The sequence below is a fragment of the Papio anubis genome, chromosome X, assembly GCF_008728515.1.
Source record: "Papio anubis isolate 15944 chromosome X, Panubis1.0, whole genome shotgun sequence".
NCBI lineage: Eukaryota > Metazoa > Chordata > Mammalia > Primates > Cercopithecidae > Papio > Papio anubis.
The window spans coordinates 14,775,663-14,795,950 of record NC_044996.1 but is presented as its reverse complement, the minus strand read 5'-3'; the positions used below and the strand labels follow the sequence as shown (position 1 = coordinate 14,795,950).

The 20,288-nt window shown below is 40.1% G+C and overlaps 1 protein-coding gene and 1 non-coding gene across 24 annotated transcripts in view; one reads left to right on the top strand and one right to left on the bottom strand.

The window, feature by feature from the left end:
- Positions 1-20,288, bottom strand: part of ATP11C (ATPase phospholipid transporting 11C) — a 208,351-nt gene that overhangs the window by 168,903 nt on the left and 19,160 nt on the right. The gene's annotated exons all lie outside the window — the stretch shown is intronic.
- Positions 11,856-11,958, top strand: LOC116272257. Its single transcript, XR_004180976.1, has one exon. It is a non-coding gene; the product is annotated as a small nucleolar RNA SNORA18 (small nucleolar RNA).

Here is a 20,288-nt window from a genome sequence, read left to right as displayed (position 1 = left end):
GCCACTGCACTCCAGCCTGGGCAACAGAGCAAAAATCTGTCTCAAAAAAAAAAAAAAAAGAAGTCAGGGACATGAATTAGGACTGGGGTGGGTAGAGAGTGAGTGGGGCTGCTGGAGACAATGTTCCCATGGCACTGACCCTGGTTTTCAGTCTTTGAGCAAGTACTATCACTTGCTTTAATTCCTTCGTCCTCATCCTTTGCTCCTTTTGAATCTGATGATTTCTAGGAATGAACGTTCTTTATGACACATGCTGTATATTATTTGGTTTGAAGCAGGCTTGAATTTATGTCAGTAAGGCAATGTTCTTTTTCAAAGCTCTCAGTTAGTTCTTAAGATATCAGAACCTGCAAAAAGCACGTGTAGGGCTGCTATTATCCCTTCAGATCAATAACTCAGTTACTACTATGAGGTATTAAGAAAGGAATTTAGGAAGACAAGCAAATCTTTAGGGCTGCATCTATTCTGGCAAAAGAAGAACAGTAGTGAAACACAAACATATTTTAATAAAAACCATTTCAGCAAGTGAGTTCTTACCAAGCAAAGAAATCCTGGACTACTCTACCCAAATGTTTTCATAAAGGTTTTAGCTACAAGGCAATCAGATTCCAGGAGCTACAGGCAAACAGAGAAGGCTTGGAGGCTGGGGGATGAGTAGACGTCGGATGAGTAGATGTGGGCAACAGGTGGACACAGGAGCATTTACACAAATATATTAGGTGCCAAATAAGTGCTCCAGAATATTCACGGAAATATTTATTTTAATGTCAAATCCCTTCACAATTTAAGTCAACATTTGAAACATGTCAACTGCATACACCTGTCTCCTAATTAGAGTAAAACTTAAAAGGAGATACTGAAAAACAATGGAGAAAGTCTCACTCAGCAAGAAATGATACTGTTTAGAATCTCCTACTTAAATAACAATCTCTTCTGCTACTCTTGGTGACTTGTTTCCACAGAGTACAGTAGGGAAAGAGGAAAAATAGTAACTTAACGTGGAGGAACCTGGCAATCACTACTTTAGATAGCTCAGTTACGGCAACACCAACAGTGGTAAGTCATGCTGATAACATTCACCTTTGATATGATATGAAATGGCACTTCATCTCTCGTCTTCCAAAACTCAGTAACACCAGTCTAATCATGAGGAAAACATCAGACAAATCCCAATTGAGGGACATTCTACAAAATACCTGACCGGTAAACCTTAAAATTGTCAACATCACCAAATGAAGGGAAGTCTGAGAAACTGTCACAGCCAAGAAGAGCCTGAGGAGAAATGATGACTAAACGTAATGTGGGGCCAGACGCAGTGGCTCAAGCTTATAATCCCAGCACTTTGGGAGGCCAAGGCGGGTGGATCACTTGAGATCAGGAGTTCAAAACCAGTCTAGCCAATATGGTGAAATCCCGTCTCTACTAAAAATACAAAAAAATTAGCTGGCCATGGTGGCAGGAACCTCCAGCTACTTGAGAGGCTAAGGCAGGAGAATTGCTTGAACCTGAGAGGCAGAGGTTGCAGTGAGCTGAGATGGCATCACTGTACTTCAGCCTGGGTGACAGAGCGAGACTCCATCTCAAAAAAAAAAATTTAATGTGGCATCTTGAAAGGGACCCCGGAACAGGAAAATGACATTAAAGAAAAACCGAGAAAATCTAAATAAAGTATAAACTTTTGTTTAAAATAATGTATCAATATTAATTGTGACAAATTACACATTACTAGTGCAAGATGTTAACAATAGGAAAAATGGGTGCAGGGTATATGGAAACTACATGATTTTTGTAACTTTTCTTTAAATCTAAAATGATTCTAACATAAAAATTTTTGTTTAAACACTTAAAAGTATTTCTTGGTTATCTCAAGAAAGAATCCCCATTCAAACTCTGCATCTAACCACATATCAGAGAGAGAATCAATGAGCCCTGGACACCTGTTGTACAAGAAAGAAACCTGCAATTAATTTCCTATGGATCATCTAATAGTCATCAGATGGAAGTGGTTTTGTCAAAATAGTGTCTTTGAGTCAAACATGAAGCAAATTAAAAGCTAGTGGCAAAATCGGGGATGAGCAACCTCTTTTAACAATGTGGTCAATCCATCAGCAACAACTTGATTGTGTAGCACAACCCTGGAACCTGAACAGCCAAGAATATGCACATTCAAAAATTGCTAATGCTTCACAATGCTTTAGATACAAAATCAGAAACTACAATCTATGCTTTAGGGGGGAAAAAAAGTTTTGTCCTTTTACAATAAACATTTTTGAAAAAATTAAAACCCTCCAAAAGTTACTATAGAATCCTGGACTTCCATGGCACTATATAAAAGTCAGAATTCAGAAGGCAGAAGTTAGAGAACCTTATTTTTGAAAGTTCAGGTTTGAGTTGACTTGTTTACAGTTCAGTTCGTCAAGTAGAGCTTGTTTACATTCCAGTTGACATCTGAAGATATCAACTGATAAAATGGGGAGGGGGCAAAAAGCAGTTCATTATCCAGTGTTGGTCAGAAACAAAGCACTTAATTTTATAAATAGGTAAAGAGGTGTAAACTGGACTTTGTACTTTACTTACAAAGTGTTGTGAATGTATGGGTGCCCCCTCCAACCCCAAATTCTTAATATTGAAATCCTAACCCTCAATATGGTATTAGGAGGTAGGGCCTTTGAGAGGTGATTAGATCACGGCAGTAAAGCCTGGAAGAGTTAGTGCCCTTAAAAGAAGTCAGACAGTTCCAAAGTGAATGGACACCATCCTGTTTGGAAGGCTGCTACTTAGATCAAAGAAGGTAAAAACAGATCCACCCAGCGGGCTGAATTGCGTGCAGTTTTTCTAACAGTGATGGAAGAATTGAACAATGGTGCAAACCCCTGTGTTTGGGTTTTTACTGACTCACGGGCAGTGACCAATGGCCTAGCCATATACTCAGACAAGAGGGCCATGGACACCTGGCCTATTAAAAGAATACCCAAATGAAGCATGGCCCTGTGGAGATGTGAGGGCGCATTAAAGGAGAGTAAGTCAGTGCCCATCAGAACTCCCTTCCAGGTTCGGAAGTCAACTGGAATAGACAAGTAGATATCCTTGTGTGCTCCCTTGAGGTGGCCACCTGGGCCCAAGAAATGAGTGCATATCGGGGTATTGTAGCACTACAGAGATGGGCTGAATATAGACATGTTCCTTTTGCACCCTCTCAGGCACAAAATGCCAGAAAGAGCTGTTCTGTTTCTCAGTAAAAGAGACAGAGATTGCTGATGGCTGCAGGGCAGATTCTCTGGTGGGAAGGCCCTGAATATAGCTGGCAACTGAGACTAATGCTGGTAACCCTGTGGGAAGGCTAAAAATGGGACCTGACAGGAATAGACACTGACTCTGGAGTGGGCTTTGCTTGTCTAATGGAAGATGAAAATGCTCAGAGTACCATAAAAAAATATAGAAGATATTGCATGGATTTGGATTGCTGGCTATCATTTTTTCAGACCAAGGAATACACTGCACAGTCCACAAAGTCCAACAATGGGTAGAGAGATATTCTCCTTAGAGTAACAGTTTGACAGAGAAGTAGAATGGGCAACTGAAACCTTGGTTGTCTAAAACAGGGAGATAAAAGCATGAAGGGCTGGCTTACACACCTTCATGAGTGTGTGTGCTCACACCTCAACATGAGAGGGACTAGAGTGTCCCCGCTAGATTTTTTTTTCTCTGTTTTTCTGGTTTATCTGGGGAAGAGGAGGTGGGGAAGATACTGGTATGAAAGAAAAATGCATCTTGGAACCCCAAAATCACTAAGCTAAAGGGAAAAGTCAAACTGGGGACTGCTTAGGGCAAACCTGCCTCCCATTCTATTCAAAGTCATCTCTCCGCTCACTGAGATGAATGTGTATCTGATTACTTCCTTTGGAAAGGATAATCAGAAACTCAAATGAATGCAATCTTTTGTCTCTTATCTACCTATGACCTGAAAGGCCCCTCCCAGCTTCAAGTTGTCCCGCTTTTCCCAACTAAACCAAGGTACATATTGATTGATGTCTCAGGTCTCCCTAAAATGTGTAAAACCAAGATGTACCCGGAGCACCTTGTGCACATGTCGTCAGGACCTCCTGGGGCTGTCACAGACCGTCCTTAACTTTGGCAAAATAAACTTCCTAAATTAACTGGACCTATCTCAGATATTTGGGGTTCACACTGACATGACCATGTAGTTCCTGCCGAGGGAGGACTGCATTAGCATAATGACTATAGTTTGTTCTTTCTTCCTCAAATCACCTCAGGAAAAAAATATTAATTTTTTCTCCCCTACCTGATGCAGTGGCCCTAGGACCAGGGCTGCAAGTACAAGTGTTAGAACAGCAGGGATGATTTCTAAGCAAAAAACTGAAACTATGTTTTTAAACCTTACATCAAAATTCCTAAGGTCATGATGGATTGTGCCTTCAATCCATCTAGCAAAATTGGGGCTAACAGTGATTGCAGCTATATTGCCTGGTGGTAAAAATAGCTCACTAGTTCTGCACCTTTGTAACCTTACCCTGTCTGAATGGGAGTAGACTGAGGAGGAGGTACTTGCCAGACTTGTACTGCTGCCTGCGATCTAGACCAGCACAATGGCAATTCCAATGTCTCTTCCAATGTTGAAAAAGTTACGGTGCTAATGGAGAGAAGGAGAAATACTAGCTGAAATTAAAGAAATGAATAAATGGGATACTGATTGAGGAAAATTAAATATTATGTTACCAACTCAAGAGTTTCAGAGCAAGAGATAACACTGTCTATAAGCTCAATAATCCCAGATGCCTGAAAGGGTAAATCTATATATATTTACCAAGGCCACTCTTGCTTTTGGAAGCTGACAAGATTGAGAGGAAACCCACAAACAGGAGTGGCCTCATCCTGGAAGACATTCATATACTATGATGGGTTGAAGTAATTATTAATGACTGTGCATAGTATATACTTTTATGTGAAAAATCCATAGTCAAAAACCAGGCGGTGGCCTGTCGTATTACGATATATATTTCATCCATGGTTCCTGGCTCATAACTTCCATAACCCTTGTTACAGTATTTTGTTATAATGTTGGGTATGTTAGGACTCAGGGGCAGGCCTCTGACCTTTTCCTGTCCTCCTTTCTTATTGTAGGTCTTAAGAGCCTTGCATGAGAGGGTCCCACCCTATACCCTGGGGGAAGGAATGCTGATGTCTTGAAGTTTTCATAAAAACCCAAGGGGTCGGGGTTCCATGAGCTTCCAGATAGCTGACATGTGGAGGTTCCTGGAGGGTGGCACCCCCAGGGCGGGCCTGGAAGCTCTGAGCTTCTTCCCCCATACCTCACCCTATGCGTCTCTTCATCTGTATCCTCTGTAGTACCCTTTATAATAAAGCACTTAAAAAGTAAGCACTTAAAAAAAAATTAGCTATAAAAAGAATTTTCTTTAAGGCCAAAGAGTTTGCTATCCCTCTCTCTCTGATTTCAACCAGAAGACAGCAACTGCAAACCGGGAAGAGGGCCCTCACCAGACATCCTATCTGCCAGAGCCTTCATCTTGGACTCATCAGGCTCTAGAACTTTGAAAAATAAATTTCTGGGTTGTTTAAGCCACCCAGTCTGTGGTACTCTGTTACAGCAGCCTGAACTAGGGCAAAGTCAACCTTCACTCAGTATTTTAATAGAACACTGGTTTTCAGTTTTATTATGCATCACCATCACCTGGAGGGTTTGTTAGACCACAGATTGCCATGCCCTACCCACAGAGTTTCTGGGGTAGTAGGTCTGAATCAGGGGCCTGAGAATTGCATTTCTAACGGCTCCCAGGTGATGTGATACACTCTTGTCTTTTGTAAACACTCCAACAAAATTAGAAAACCTATCATCAAATGTAAGGACCTAAACAAAATTCAAAATTAAATTTACATAATTTGTGAATTTTCTGCTCTTTTTCTTTTGCAACAAATATTTTTTGAGCATTTATTCCAGTGCCCAGAACTAGACTGGACACTGGCACTGGGTGGAGTAGTGAGTACACTAAAACACATGCTTTTAGCCGGGAAGAGTGGTTCACGCCTGTAATCCCAGCACTTTGGGAGGCCAAGGCAGGTGGATCACCTAAGGTCAAGAGTTCGAGACCAGCCTGGCCAATATGGTGAAACCTCATCTATACCAAAAATACAAAATTAGCTGGGCATGATGGTGGGCGCCTGTAATCCCAACTACTCAGGAGGCTGAGGCAGAAGAATAGCTTGAACCCAGGAGGCAGAGGTTGCAGTGAGCCGAGATCGCACCACTGCACTCCAGACTAGGCAACAAGAGCGAAACTCCATCTCAAAAAAATAATAATAATTTTTTAAATGCTTCTTTATTTTTTAGATGCTGTTCTAGAGGTGGGGGGGGGGGGCGGCTAATAACTAGTCTCGTAATTCATTAATTACAATTGCAGGAAGAGGTACATAAGAGAAGTACAAAGTGCTATGAGGCCCTGTAAGATTGGGTGGTCTGACATTAGCCTGGGTCAGGGAAGGCTTCTTTAAGGAAGAGACACTTGAACTCAGTTCTGAAGGAGGAGCAGAAATGGGGTCCTCAGGGAGACAGCATTCCATATAGTGGGAAAATTGCACACAGTAGGAACAGAATATAGTAGGAGGGTAGATCCCTCAGGGAAGGCCAGAGATACTGTTGCAGGCAGGCATGCAGAGCCTAGCAGGCAGAGTAAGCAGTTTGAATCGTGCTCTAAGTATGAACGGAGCTACTAGGGATTCTTAGCTGGAAACTAACTTCATGTATGTTTTAAAAAGAGTCAGCCTAGCTGCTTTGCAGAGATGAAATAAGAGTAGCAAGAGTAGATCCAAAAAACAATTTGGGGGACCACAATCTGTGGAACTGGGTGATGGACTGGGTAAGATGGAGCGAGGGAAAGGAAGAAAGATTCAAGGCTAACTCTACAAAATGCTGTGAAGTGATTAGCAGTGCTTTTTCCAATCTGAACTGAATTTTTCCCTATGGCATAGTGTGAGAGGAAAACAATGGATTTTATTGGTGCCTGGGAAAAGATGGGGCTTAAAAAATACTTAAACAGTAGGATGACAGATCAAATGTTTCCCTTTTTCAAGAATGGAAAATTCTTTTCGAGAGCATTATATATTGAGCTCGTAGTTAGCTTTAATATCTCCTTTCAGAATTGTGGAAGCAGACTGACAGGATTATTCATCTCATGCCATAGTCTCTGAACTATAGCAGCATCTTCCTTTTAACTTCTCATGGCACTTGTCACTTCCTGTCTTGGATTTTCATTATATAACAATGTTTCTTATCTCCCTTCAAAAACTGTAAGTTCTCTAGTGAAACATAATTTACTACAAAAATAAGAAATCCCAAAGACAATCTATGTACTCCAACCTAGGGATGTTGTAAGTAGGAAGGGGAATAGAGAAAAAAATAGGCAGAAAATTATTTTCTTTTGGCTCATTAAACAAATGAGTTATCCTTAAAAAAGTGATACAGGAAAAGTTTTGTTTTTTAAGTACTTATGTATTTTACGTAAAAATGTTTAAAACAGCTATCAAATATAATTAAAGAAAATAGTAAAAGGTTGGAAAATATTGCCTGTTGTAATTGGAAAGGCTACTAAGCAAGATGTGGAAGATCAAGGGCAAAAATGAAAATACTTCCACTCTTTCATGTCACCACATCCTCAAACTGCACTGACAATGGCTAACTGAAGTTAACCAGAGCTCTACAGCAAACTCAGACCATAAATAATTTCTACCCTTAGCAAAAATCTATCTCCCCTCCCACCACCACCCACCCCCAACAAATACCTCTACAGTCCAAGTATGTGCAACCCTCTTAACTGTGTGGCAGAAGAATCTCAGTCCCTAAGAATCTCAGTCCCTCCCTTCTTTGGGAGCTAAGCTTTCCATCTAAGAAAATGCCAAGACAAGGTTGGGCACAGTGGCTCATGCCTATAATCTCAGCACTTTGGGAGGCTGAGGGAGGTGGATATGAGTTACTCAAAGCATATGTAGCTTGAGCCCAGGAGTTCAAGACCAACCTGGGCAACACAGTGAGACCTCATCTCTACAAAAAAAAAAAAAAAAATTAGCTGGGGTCATGGCATATGCCTGTAGTCCTAGCTACTCGGGAGGCTGAGGTGGGAGAATCGCTTGGGAGGTTGAGGTTGCAGAGGGCTGTGGTTGCGCCATTGTACTCCAGCCTTGCTGACAGGGCAAGACACTGTCTCCAAAAAACAAGAAAAAAAAAAAGCCAAGAGAAAATGAGATACTTCAGTCCAGGTCCTAGCATAACTCATTAATTTAACATTCATTGGCCGGGCGTGGTGGCTCACACCTGTAAATGAACTTTGGGAAGCTGAGGCGGGTGGATCACAAGGTCAGGAGTTCAAGACCAGCCTGGCCAAGATGGTAAAACCCCGTCTCTACTAAAAATACAAAAATTAGCCTGGTGTGGTGGCAGGCACCTGTAATCCCAGCTAATCCCAGCTACTCAGGAGGCTGAGGCAGGAGAATCGCTTGAACCCAGGGAGCAGAGGTTGCAGTGAGCCGACATCATACCACTGCACTCCAGCCTGGGCAACAGAGTGAGACTCTGTCTCAAAAAAAAAACAAACCCCAACAACAACAAAAACAAAACAAAACAAACAAAAAAAACATTCATTAAGGCCTTGTATTACTTGCAGTAGGTGAAACTGTGGCGTAACGGTGTCTTTCCATGCTAACTACTTTCTGATGGGTCTGATTAGGTCCAAGACTCAAGCATGTTAAAACCAACCATGCATTCTTATAGGCTTCATAACAACCCAAAATGGTATTTCGTGCTCACAAAACTTCATTTGGGGATTTATTCAAATGACACCTCAGTGAGGCCTTGGTCACCCTTTGAAAAACTGCAACTCTTACCCCTGACACTTTCTATCATCATTCTCTGCTTTCTTTTTCCTTTATCACTCATCACTAGCATAGGAGATATTACAACTACGTTGTTTACTGCCTGTCTCCCTGTCCACTGGATTGTCCTCCCAAATCTGTTCTTCCTTTCTTCCTGAACACCTGGCTTTCCAACCAGAAACTACATTTCCCTGTCTCCCTTGTGGCTAGGGAGGGCCACGTGACTAAGATTTCTCCAATGGCATGTGTGAAAAAGTAACATGTGAAAGTTCCTGTCACCTTCCTAAAGAAGCTTGTCTTGGACTCCCTTTTCCTTCATGCTGGTTGGAACTTGAAAACCAAATGCTGTGAAAGACAGAATTGACCCACTCTGCCTGGAATGCTGGATGGCCTCCTAGAAAAGAGGCTGCTGGCCGGGACCAGTGGCTCACGCCTGTAATCCCAGTACTTTGGGAGGCCGAGGGGGCAGATAACGAGGTCAGCAGATCGAGACCATCCTGGATAACACAGTGAAACCCCGTCTCTACTAAAAATACAAAAAATTACCCGGACGTGGTGGTGGGTGCCTGTAGTCCCAGCTACTCGGGAGGCTGAGGCAGGAGAATCACTTGAACCCAGGAGGCGGAGGTTACAGTGAGCCGAGATTGTGCCACTGCACTCCAGCCTGGGGGACAGAGCGACATCCTGTCTCAAAAGAAAGAACAGGAAAGGAAAGGACAGGACAGGAAAGGAAAGGAAAGGAAAGGAAAGGAAAGGAAAGGAAAGGAAAGGGGAAAAAGGGGAAAGGGGAAAGGGGAAAGGAAAACGGAAAGGAAAGAAAAGAGGCTGCTTACCTTCTCTGGGTTGTTATATGCCAGAGAACCAAACGTCTATAATTTTTTGGTCACTGTATTTTGGAGATCTTTGTTACATTATTTTACCCTGTACCCTAACAACAGCTTCCTACATTAGAATGTAGGGACCAAAAGGTCAGAAAATTCTGTCTGTTTTGCTCATCAGTCCATCCCTAGCAAGTAGAACAATGTCTGGCATGTGATAGGATACTCAATAAATATGTGTGAATGGATTACATAGACAACTTTATTATCATCACCCTCCACATCTCCAAATCACCTTCACAGCTACCAGAAGTTAGATTACAAAATTCAAATGCTCCCAAGAAGTTCCTATATCCCATTCACTGCCATCTTCCCCCAGTTCCACTGAGTGTGCCCTTCAGCCCCACTAGCCTCCTTTAAGCTTCTCCAATGTGCCTGACTCTTGCCCAACTCAGGGTCTTTGAGCAAGCTGGTTCCAGTATCTACTCCCAAACCCCTTTGCAGAAGTAGTCCTCATTCCTTCAGTTGTCTGCTTAAATGTCATCTCCTCAGACAGAACTTCCTGTTACCCTATCAAAACATATCCTATTTCTGCTATCTCTGTATCCTATTCATAACACTTATGAAAATGAGTAAATTAAAAATGTGTTGGGTTTTCCATTCTAAACTGGATTATAAGGTCCATAAGGACAAGAACCACTTTTGTTTTTATTTACCACTTGGTCCCCATTGCCTAGCATAGAGTGCCTAGCTGGTTATAAATAGGCAATAAAGGAGTAAATGGATGAACTTCACTAAAGATGTTGCGTGTTTAAGTATGTTGGGGTGGATATGAGTTACTTAAAGCATATGTAACTCTCCATAAATACAATATTCAAATGTCCTTGACTACCTTCCTGACAATAATGTAAGTTTCCATTTATGGGGCTGTAAACCAATGCACAAGCTGGCAGTTTTTTTATTGCTTTCTTAGAAGGATTATCACTCCCTCTTTCTACTACTAGTTTTTAGTTGCTAATAAGCAGGTAGAATTTTAATGACTCCTTTTGGTATGATGGACTAAGTAGCTTTTACTAGGATGTTTCCAATGCAGGCTCACACGGGTATATAATTTAAAATAAATGATTATTATACTTTAGGACCATGCCAATTGGCCTCCCAGGACCCAGGACTAAAGTTCCTCTGCTTTCTCAGGTCAAAGTTTCAGTTAATCAATTTGCTTCTAAAGTATGTAACCTGAGATTGCTCTCTAAAACTGTGTGGGCACCAGCTAAACTGGGCACATGGAACAATCTGGGGGTACTCAGTGACAGAGACTTTAAATCACACTGGTTTTGGTTTTTTTGTTTTGTTTTGTTTTGTTTTGAGACAGAGCTTCACTCTTGTTGCCCAGGCTGGAGTGCAGTGGTGTGATCCTGGCTCACTGCAACCTCCATCTCCCGGGTTCAAGCAATTCTCCTGCCTCAGCCTCCCAAGTGGCTGGGATTACAGGCACCTGCCACCACACCCAGCTAATTTTTTTGTATTTTTAGTAGAGACAGGACTTCATCATGTTGGCCAGGCTGGTCTCGAACTCCTGACCTCAGGTGATCCACCCACCTCGGCCTCCCAAATTGCTGGGATTACATGAGTGAGTTATTGCGCCCGGCCCACACTGTTTTTAAATTTGAGATATTTATGGATATATATGGAGTTTCTCTATCTGGTCGGTGATGTGACGGTGGATATACAAACTTATGCATGGGATAAAACTGCATAGAACTAAACACATATACACACACACAAATGAATACAAAATATGGAAAATCTGAAAAAGATTGGTGGACAGCATCAACATCAGTATCTTGGTTGTGGCATTATAGTGCAATTTTACAAGATGTTACCACTGGGGAGAAATTGGGTAGAGTACGTGGGATCTCTCTGCATTTTTTCTTACAACTCCATGTATATCCATAAATATCTCAATAAAATTTTACATCAAAAATGCTGTTTCAACACCGAAACTCTAGGATACTACAGAATTCAGCTGGTTACTGAAGAAAACAGGAAGGAAGACGCTGGGGAAATGAGAGAAAGAGAAGTAGGAGTAAATATGAAACTTCATAGTGGGAAAGGTTACTAAAAGAACACTGCATTCCTGTAGCCTGCATGTCCTTAGAAACGCCTCATAGAGTAACTGTGGTTTTACTTTACTCACAGGACTATTGCTAGATCTGTGGGAAAGAACTACAAGACAGTTGCTAAAAGTTTGAAAAAGACAGTTACTAAACATATGAAAGACCTGATAATCTACTTCTTTACCTTAGGTATTGGCATATTCCACACATCTATACTATTCTTGAGTGTGATCACTTAGGAATGAATATGATTTGAACTTATTCATGTTAAGACAGGATGTCAAATTGAGAACCAGGCAGATCCACCACCTACCGTAAAAACGACCCTAAATTGGTTGAAGAAATTAGATCCCAAAGATTCTTGGTGAATTCTGAAGTCTTTATCAGTATATCCATATTAAAAGGAGATGACAGAAGCCAAAATAAAAGAATTATGGGATGCCTGTAATCCCAGCACTTTGGGAGGCCAAGGTGGGCAGATCACAAGGTCAGGAGATCAAGATCATCCTGGCTAACATGGTGAAACCCCGTCTCTACTAAAAATACAAAAAATTAGCCGGGCGTGGTGGCAGGTGCCTGTAATCCCAGCTACTCAGGAGGCTGAGGCCGGAGAATCACTTGAACCCAGGAGGCAGAGGTTACAGTGAGCCGAGATTCTGCCACTGCACTCCAGCCTGGGTGACAGAGCAAGACTCTGTCTCAAAAAAAAAAAAAAAAAAAAAAAGAATTACGGGCTGACAGGACCACTGGATTAAAATAAGCATCAGTTTCATTAAAAAGGGCTAACTTGAAGGTAAATCTTTTGACTCCAGCTCTTTAGAGGATCTAAAGTGACCTTGATGGACAGTGGAAGAAATCACAAAATGGAATTCCTTGAATAAAAATTTGTTGACTTTAAATAATTTTGCCTAATGTTACATATACACGACTAAAAAAAAAAAAAAAAAACTCTTGAAAAAAAGAAATTAGAATCAGCTGGGTGTGGTGGTGGGCGCCTGTAGTCCCAGCTACTCGGGAGGCTGAGGCAGGAGAATTGCTTGAACCCAGGAGGCAGAGGTTGCAGTGAGCAGAGATCGCGCCACTGCACTCCAGCCTGGCAACAGAGCAAGACTCCGTCTCAAAAAATAATAATAATAATAATAATAATAATAATAATAATAATTAATAAATAAATAAAAAAGAACACTGCATACTCTGAAAACACAGTCACATATCTGAAATCTGCTTCAGCTCACAGTGTCAAAGAGTAAGAGAACAGAACACTTGTTAGGGAACATCTAGTTCCATACCTGCATTCTGAAGACCTGAAAAGTGAGGCTCAAAAAATAATTTGCAAAATGTTAAAAGTTTTAGAAAAAAGAAACAGGAGACTAGCTTCCCAACATTGGCACAGGGAAGAATTGCTTAAACAAGATACATAAAGCAAGCACTAGCCATAAAGAAAAAGACAGAAAAATTTAACTACATTAAAATTAAGAACTTGTCTATCAAAAGGTACCAAAAAAAAAAAAATAGTAAAAGGAGAAGGCAAAGTATCTTAGAGAAGATACCTGCAACATAGATAACCACAAAGCTTTAGTGTTTTGAATATGAAAAGGACTCTTAAAGTCAATATGAGAAAGATAAACGACCCAACAGAAAATAGTCAAAGGAGATAAATATATAAGGAGAGAAACATAAATGGCCCATAAACATATGCAAAAATGTTTAACTTCATTAGTAATCAGAGAAATGCAAATTAAGATCATTGTGAAATAAAATTTCACACCCAATAGATTGGCAAAAAGAAAGAACTCAAACAATAGCAAGCGTTAAGAAAATACGAATCAATGGAAACTCATACAATTCTAGTGAGAATGCCCATTGGTACAACTACTCTAGGTAACAATTTTACCTCCTTTTGTAAAGTTGCACATTCCAAGACCTATGATTACATATGTAAGACTTCCTATATATACAGTTTTGTGTTTCTATGTATATGCATATCCTACACACACACACACCCCACAAGAGAAAGACCCTTTAATAAATACACACACAACAAAAGATACACATTGTTCTTAGCAGCACTGATCATACCAGGAAAATAAAAAATCCTGCGAACAACCCAAAGGCCCATCGACAGGAGAATGGATGAATTCTAGTAAACTCCCAAAGTGAAATATTATTCAGCAGTGACAATGAATGAATTATACCTACATAAAACCTTAAAAAGAATCTTAGCGGGCCAGGCACGGTGGTTCACACCTGTAATAATCTCAGCACTTTGGGAGGCCGAGGGAGGGCAGATCACTTGAGGCCAGGAGTTCAAGACCAGCCTGACCATGGCAAGACCCCATCTCTACTAAAATACAAAAATTAGCCAAGCATGGTGGCACATGCCTGTAGTCTCAGCTACTTAGGAGGCTGAGGCTGGCGAATCGCTTGAACCCAGGAGGCAGAGGTTGCAGTAAGCCAAGATCGCACCACTCACCACTGCACTCCAGCCTGAGAGACAGAGTAAGACTGTCTCAAAAACAAACAAACAAAAAATCTTAGCAATATAATACTGAGTAAAAAACAATATGTAAACCATTTTATTTCTCAAAATAAGAAAGCTAAATATCTAAGTCTGTATACACACATGTTAAAACTATACTTTAAAATAGAATGATTATTACAAAAATAAGGCTAATGGTTACAGGGTGGTGGGAAGGCAAGGAGATGAGATAAGGAAGTAGTATATAGGTAGAATTGTATTGCTAATGTTATAATTCTCAAGTTGGGTAGTGGGCATGCAGGGTTTTATTTTATTATTATGCACATATTTTATATCTATTCTATTTGCACTAAATATTACATTTTTAAATGACAGTTTCTTTTAAAAGGAAGTGATTTTTTTCCAAGGCTATGCTGCTCATTAGTAAAGGCACTATAACAAAGAAGTTCCCATCCCCATACCTCAAAAAACTTCCACAATGTGAGGTACATATTAGGAAATAAACAGATACTTGTTAATGCACATTGAATTTCATGACTACTTAAAATTGTCAATTTCAAACATGGATTCTATAAATACATTAAGAAGTCTTCTGATTTGATTACATATGATTTTATTTTGATAGCACTACCTTCATTAGTATCTTTAATAAGTAATATGTCTGAATTTTTACAGGATTATTTTAATTGCACTGCCTGAAATTTCAAAACAGGGATATATGTCCTCCTGATACTTTTCATCGAGGTCTGGGGTCTAACCTAACAAATGATTATGACTTTTAAAATAGACTTTATTTACAGATTCAATTTTCTGAAACTGCTCCCTTGCTAGGGCTCTCAGCCTTAGGTTGAATCACTGGCTGTAATAAACATGGCACCCAATTCAGCTCCACCAAATTACTACTTGTTCTCAAGTATATATACATGAATTGTCTACTTATTGCCTCCTACTATCTTGTAGCAGCTGTCACTCAGCCTGTCCAAGGGCTGCCACTCTATCCAACATTCTGCAACTAATTAATTGTATTTATAAGTAGAGATGAGTAAGAGTGTTTTTGAAAAATAATGGTAGGTGACCACTGGCAAATGCAGTGTTGATTCCCAGGAAGCTTGCCCATAATATTCCAGCATCAACAAAAATCCTCTCCTCCATTAGTGCTATTAGCTAAAAGATTAATATAATTAGATTTGAGTTTAATTAATTCTAGAGCATAGTACTAACCAAGGCATGGGTCTACATTAGATCCTCAATCATTCATATCAGTGTAAAACTAAACAGTATACCCACTATTAAAAACCCATAAACAGTGTCAGGCCTCTGAGCCCAAGCTAAGCCATTATATCCCCTGTGACCTGCACGTATATATCCAGATGGCCTGAAGTAACTGAAGAATCACAAAAGAAGTGAAATTTAAATGGCCTGTTCCTGCCTTAACTGATGACATTACCTTGTGAAATTCCTTCTCCTGGTTCATCCTGGCTCAAAAGCTCCCCGACTGAGCATCTTGTGTCCCCCACCCCTGCCCACCAGAGAACCCCCTTTGACTGTAATTTTCCTTTACCTACCCAAATCCTATAAAACAGCCCCACCCCATCTCCCTTCACTGACTCTCTTTTTGGACTCAGCCCGCCTGCACCCAGGTGAAATAAACAGCCTTGTTGCTCACACAAAGCCTGTTTGGTGGTCTCTTCACACAGATGCGAATGAACCAGTACTTCCTAAAATTTGTCATTGTTCCCATCCAAAGTATATAAAATTCAGTTCAAACTCATTACTGTTAAAGGGGAAACTGAAATTTGGGGTAGAGTACTGTCAAATGTGCAATCAAGAGATGGAGACCCAAAGAGTAAAACAGATAAAAACCCAACAGAAAACAGTCAAAAGATTCGCTCATTCCTAGACTCTAAGCCTAAACACATAGTACAGAATTATAAAGCTGGGAGAGAACTTAGATATAAATCATCCCAGGAGCCCAGTTCACAGATGAGGAAACTGAGGACAAGGGCAATAGAACTGAGTCTGGAATTCCATATTTCTGAATTCTCAATTCACTGAATAATCTTGGAAAAGCCACTTACCCTCTCTCAGTCCATTTTCCCAGCTATAATGAAGATGTTGGACTACTCAATGGTCTCTAAGGTTCTTTAGTAGTTCTAGGATTCACTGAGCCTTACAGACCAACTAGCAGCCCAAGCCCTTTATTTTACAGATGGGGAGTCTAGCAAACTACAATTATTTATAGTAGAGTCTGCCATTCCTGGCCTATAGACACTTTAGATTTGTTCATTCATTTTCACAAGATCCTAGGACATAAATGTGACAGTTAATTTTATGTGTCAATTTGACTAGGCCACAGCATGCTCAGGTATTTGGCCAAGCATTATTCTAGATGTGTCTGCCAAGGTGTTTCTGGATGAGATTAACATTTGAATCAGAATACTGAGTAAAGCAGACTGCCCTCCATAATGTGGGTGGGCCTCATCAAATCAGTGTAAGGACTGAGTAGAACAGAAAGGTGGCTCTTCCCCTTCCCTTGACTAAGGAATAACTCCTCCTGCATTTTCCTGCCTTCAGAGATGAATAGTGGCTCTTCCTCAGTCTTGAACCTACTCCAGTCTTCAGATTGGAATTTATGCCATCAGTTCTCCTTGGGTCTCCAACTTGTGGACTGCAGATCTTGGGTCTTGTCAAGCTACATAAACCTATGAGCCAATTCCTTACGATAAATCACTTCCTGTATATATCCTATTGGTTCTGTTTCTCTGGAGAATCCTAATAACCAAATGTGTATAATAAACTAACGCTTATACAGCACTTAAAACAGTTCCTGGAACTTACCACTCTAGGTTTTGCTGTTATTATTATGATTAAAAGGCAAAGAAAAACAACTTAAAACTGTAACAATTCCATAAACCTGCAACATATCAATGAAATCATGGATCAGCAATTCAAGGCTCTGACTTAATTATTTCTGCACACAGATATCCTAACAAAACACAAATGCCTACATTGAAAGTAAAATTTTAAAAAAGATTTTTAAAAATTTCAAATTTTGACCCACATAAAATGATGAGATTAGCTCCATCTTTGTGCAATAAGGACTTAAATAAGACACTACTATCATTGCTGAATATCTTGTACCCCTTAAAGTTGCAATAAACTCACAAAAATAATGACATTAAAAGTACTAGCACCTCAATAAAGCTGTTTAAAAACAAATTTTGAAACAAGAATTTGAAAAACACATAGACAAAAAGTTACCAAAAGGACTTAAAAATTACACGGATGTAGTGGTTCACACCTGTAATCTCAGCACTTTGGGAGGCCGAAGCAGTAGGATCAAATGAGGCCAGGAGTTTCAGACCAGCCTGGTCAACACAGTTAAACCCCATCTCTACTAAAAATGCAAAATCTAGCCAGGCATGGTGGTACACATCAGTAATCCTAGCTACTCGGGAGGCTGAGGGACAAGAATTATTTGAACCTGGGAGGCAGAGGTTACAGTGAGCTACTCCACTCCAGCCTGGGTGACAGAGCAAGACTCTACCTCAAAAAGAAAAAAAAAAAAGAAAGAAAAAGAAAAAAAAAGATTTGATTAATAAACACTTCATTTGGTATTTATACTGGAGTATTTTTTAATTGATATATAATAGTTGTATACATTTTACGAGTACATTAAGTACTTTGAAAATATAATAGCAAATTGCTGAAGAAAATCAACGTTATAAATGTGTATCAAACCACAGGGAAGCTTATAAAGCTAATTCATTAACTACATCACCAAATATTAAATAACTAAAATCATAATTTAAAAAGGCATGATGTACATATTATAAAACACAACATGTGGCCAGCGCGGTGGCTCACGCCTATAATCTCAGCATTTTGGGAGGCCAAGGTGGACAGATTACCAGACGTCAGGAGTTCGAGACTACCCTGGCCAACATGGTGACACCCTGTCTCTACTAAAAATACAAAAATTAGCTGTGCGTGGTAGCACACATCTGTAATCCCAGCTACTCAGGAGGCTGAAGCAAGAGCATTGCTTGAACCCAGGAGGCAGAGGTTGCAGTGAGCCGAGATCACGCCACTGCATTCCAGCCTGGGTGACAGAGCAAGACTCTGTCTTAAAAAAAAAAAAAAAAAAGACTGGACACCACTTAGTCTTTGATCTCTCAATCAAGCACTACAAGTCTATAATTATAAATGGGATATAAGATTAGAAATGCAAATAGAAATCGTATTTCATTTAGTCAGCAAACATTTAATGAACACACATTATGTCAGGCAGTGAAGCATTAGGGATATAGCAATGAGCAAAAATAGTCACAGGTCTTACCTTCATGAAGCATACTATATAGAGGAAATCTACATACTAAGTAAGTTACCAAATACAGTATGCAAATGTAAAGTCAACTACAAAAAGAATATGAAGGACAGGTTCATAGTCACATGTGAACCTGGCATTGTCTGAGGGAAGGATCAGGGACAGCTTCCTTAGGGAAGTGATGATTAAGCTGAGCTCTGAGAAATGAGTAAGAGTTGAGACAATTGACTACAGGAGAGAAGTGCACCAGGAATATACAGTATATTATACAACGGTCCTGCGGCAGATGGAACACAAAAAATGAAGAAGGTTTTTTGCAGAAATGAAAAAATAAATATCCATCATAAAATCCATATGGAATTTTAAGGCACCCCAAATAGCCAAAACAATCTTGAAAAAGAGCGAAGTTGGGGGTCTCGCAACTCCTGATTTCAAAACATATTACAAAACAATATGCAATCAAAGTAATCAAAACCACGTGGCACTGGCATAAAGACAGACACACAAACAGAATAAAATAAATATCCCAGAAGTAAACTCTCATGCACATGGTCAAATGATCTTTAACAAGGGTGCCAAAACCACTCAGTGGGGAAAAAGAGAGTCTTTTCTTTTTTTCTTATCCTGCCCTATGATGCTGAGAGAGTCTTCAAATAAATGGTGCTAGGAAAACTGGACATCAACATGCACAAGAATGAAGTTGGACCCTTATCTTATACTACATACAAAAAGTAACTCAAAGTCGATTGAAGATCTACATGTAAGACTTATAAGCTATCAACTAAACTTAAAAATATGCAACTCCTAGAAGAAAACAGAGGGAAAAACACTCATGACATTTGAATTTGACAATGATTTCACAGATATGACATTAAAAGCACAGGCAACGAAAGCATAAACAGACAAATGAGACTACATCAAACTTTAATACTTCTGTTCGTCAAAGTAAGTAATCATCACAAGGAAAAGGCAACCTATGTAATGTGGGAAAATATTTGCAAATCATATATTTCATAAGGAGATATTATCCATAATATGTAAATAACTCTTACAACTGAGCAACAACAAAAAAGGAAATAACACCCTCGCCACCAAAATGGGTAAAGGACTTAAGTAGACATTTCTCGAAAGGTGACGTACAAATGGCCAAAAAACATAGGAAATGATGCTAAACATCACTAATCATCCGAGAAATGCAAATCAAAATCACAATAAGATGTAACCTCACATCCATTAAGACAGCTACTATAGGTCGGGCGCAGTGGCTCCCATTTGTAATCCCAGCACATGGGAGGCCAAGGCAGAGGGATCACATAAGGTCAGGAGTTCGAGACCAGCCTGGCCAACATGGTGAAACCTAGTCTCTACCAAAAAGACAAAAATTAGCCGGGCATGGTGGTACACGCCTATAATCCCAGCTATTCGGGAGGCTGAGGCAGTAGAATCGCTTGAACCTGGGAAGCAGAGGTTGCAGTGAGCAGAGATCACACCACTGCACTTCAGCCTGGGCAACAAAGAAAGGCTCTGCCTCAAAAAAAAAAAAAAAAAAGACTGTTACTATAAAAAATATAGCAATTGTTGGTGAGTATGTGGAGAAACTAGAACCCTTAATGGGAATGTAAAATGATGTAGCCACTGTTGAAAAC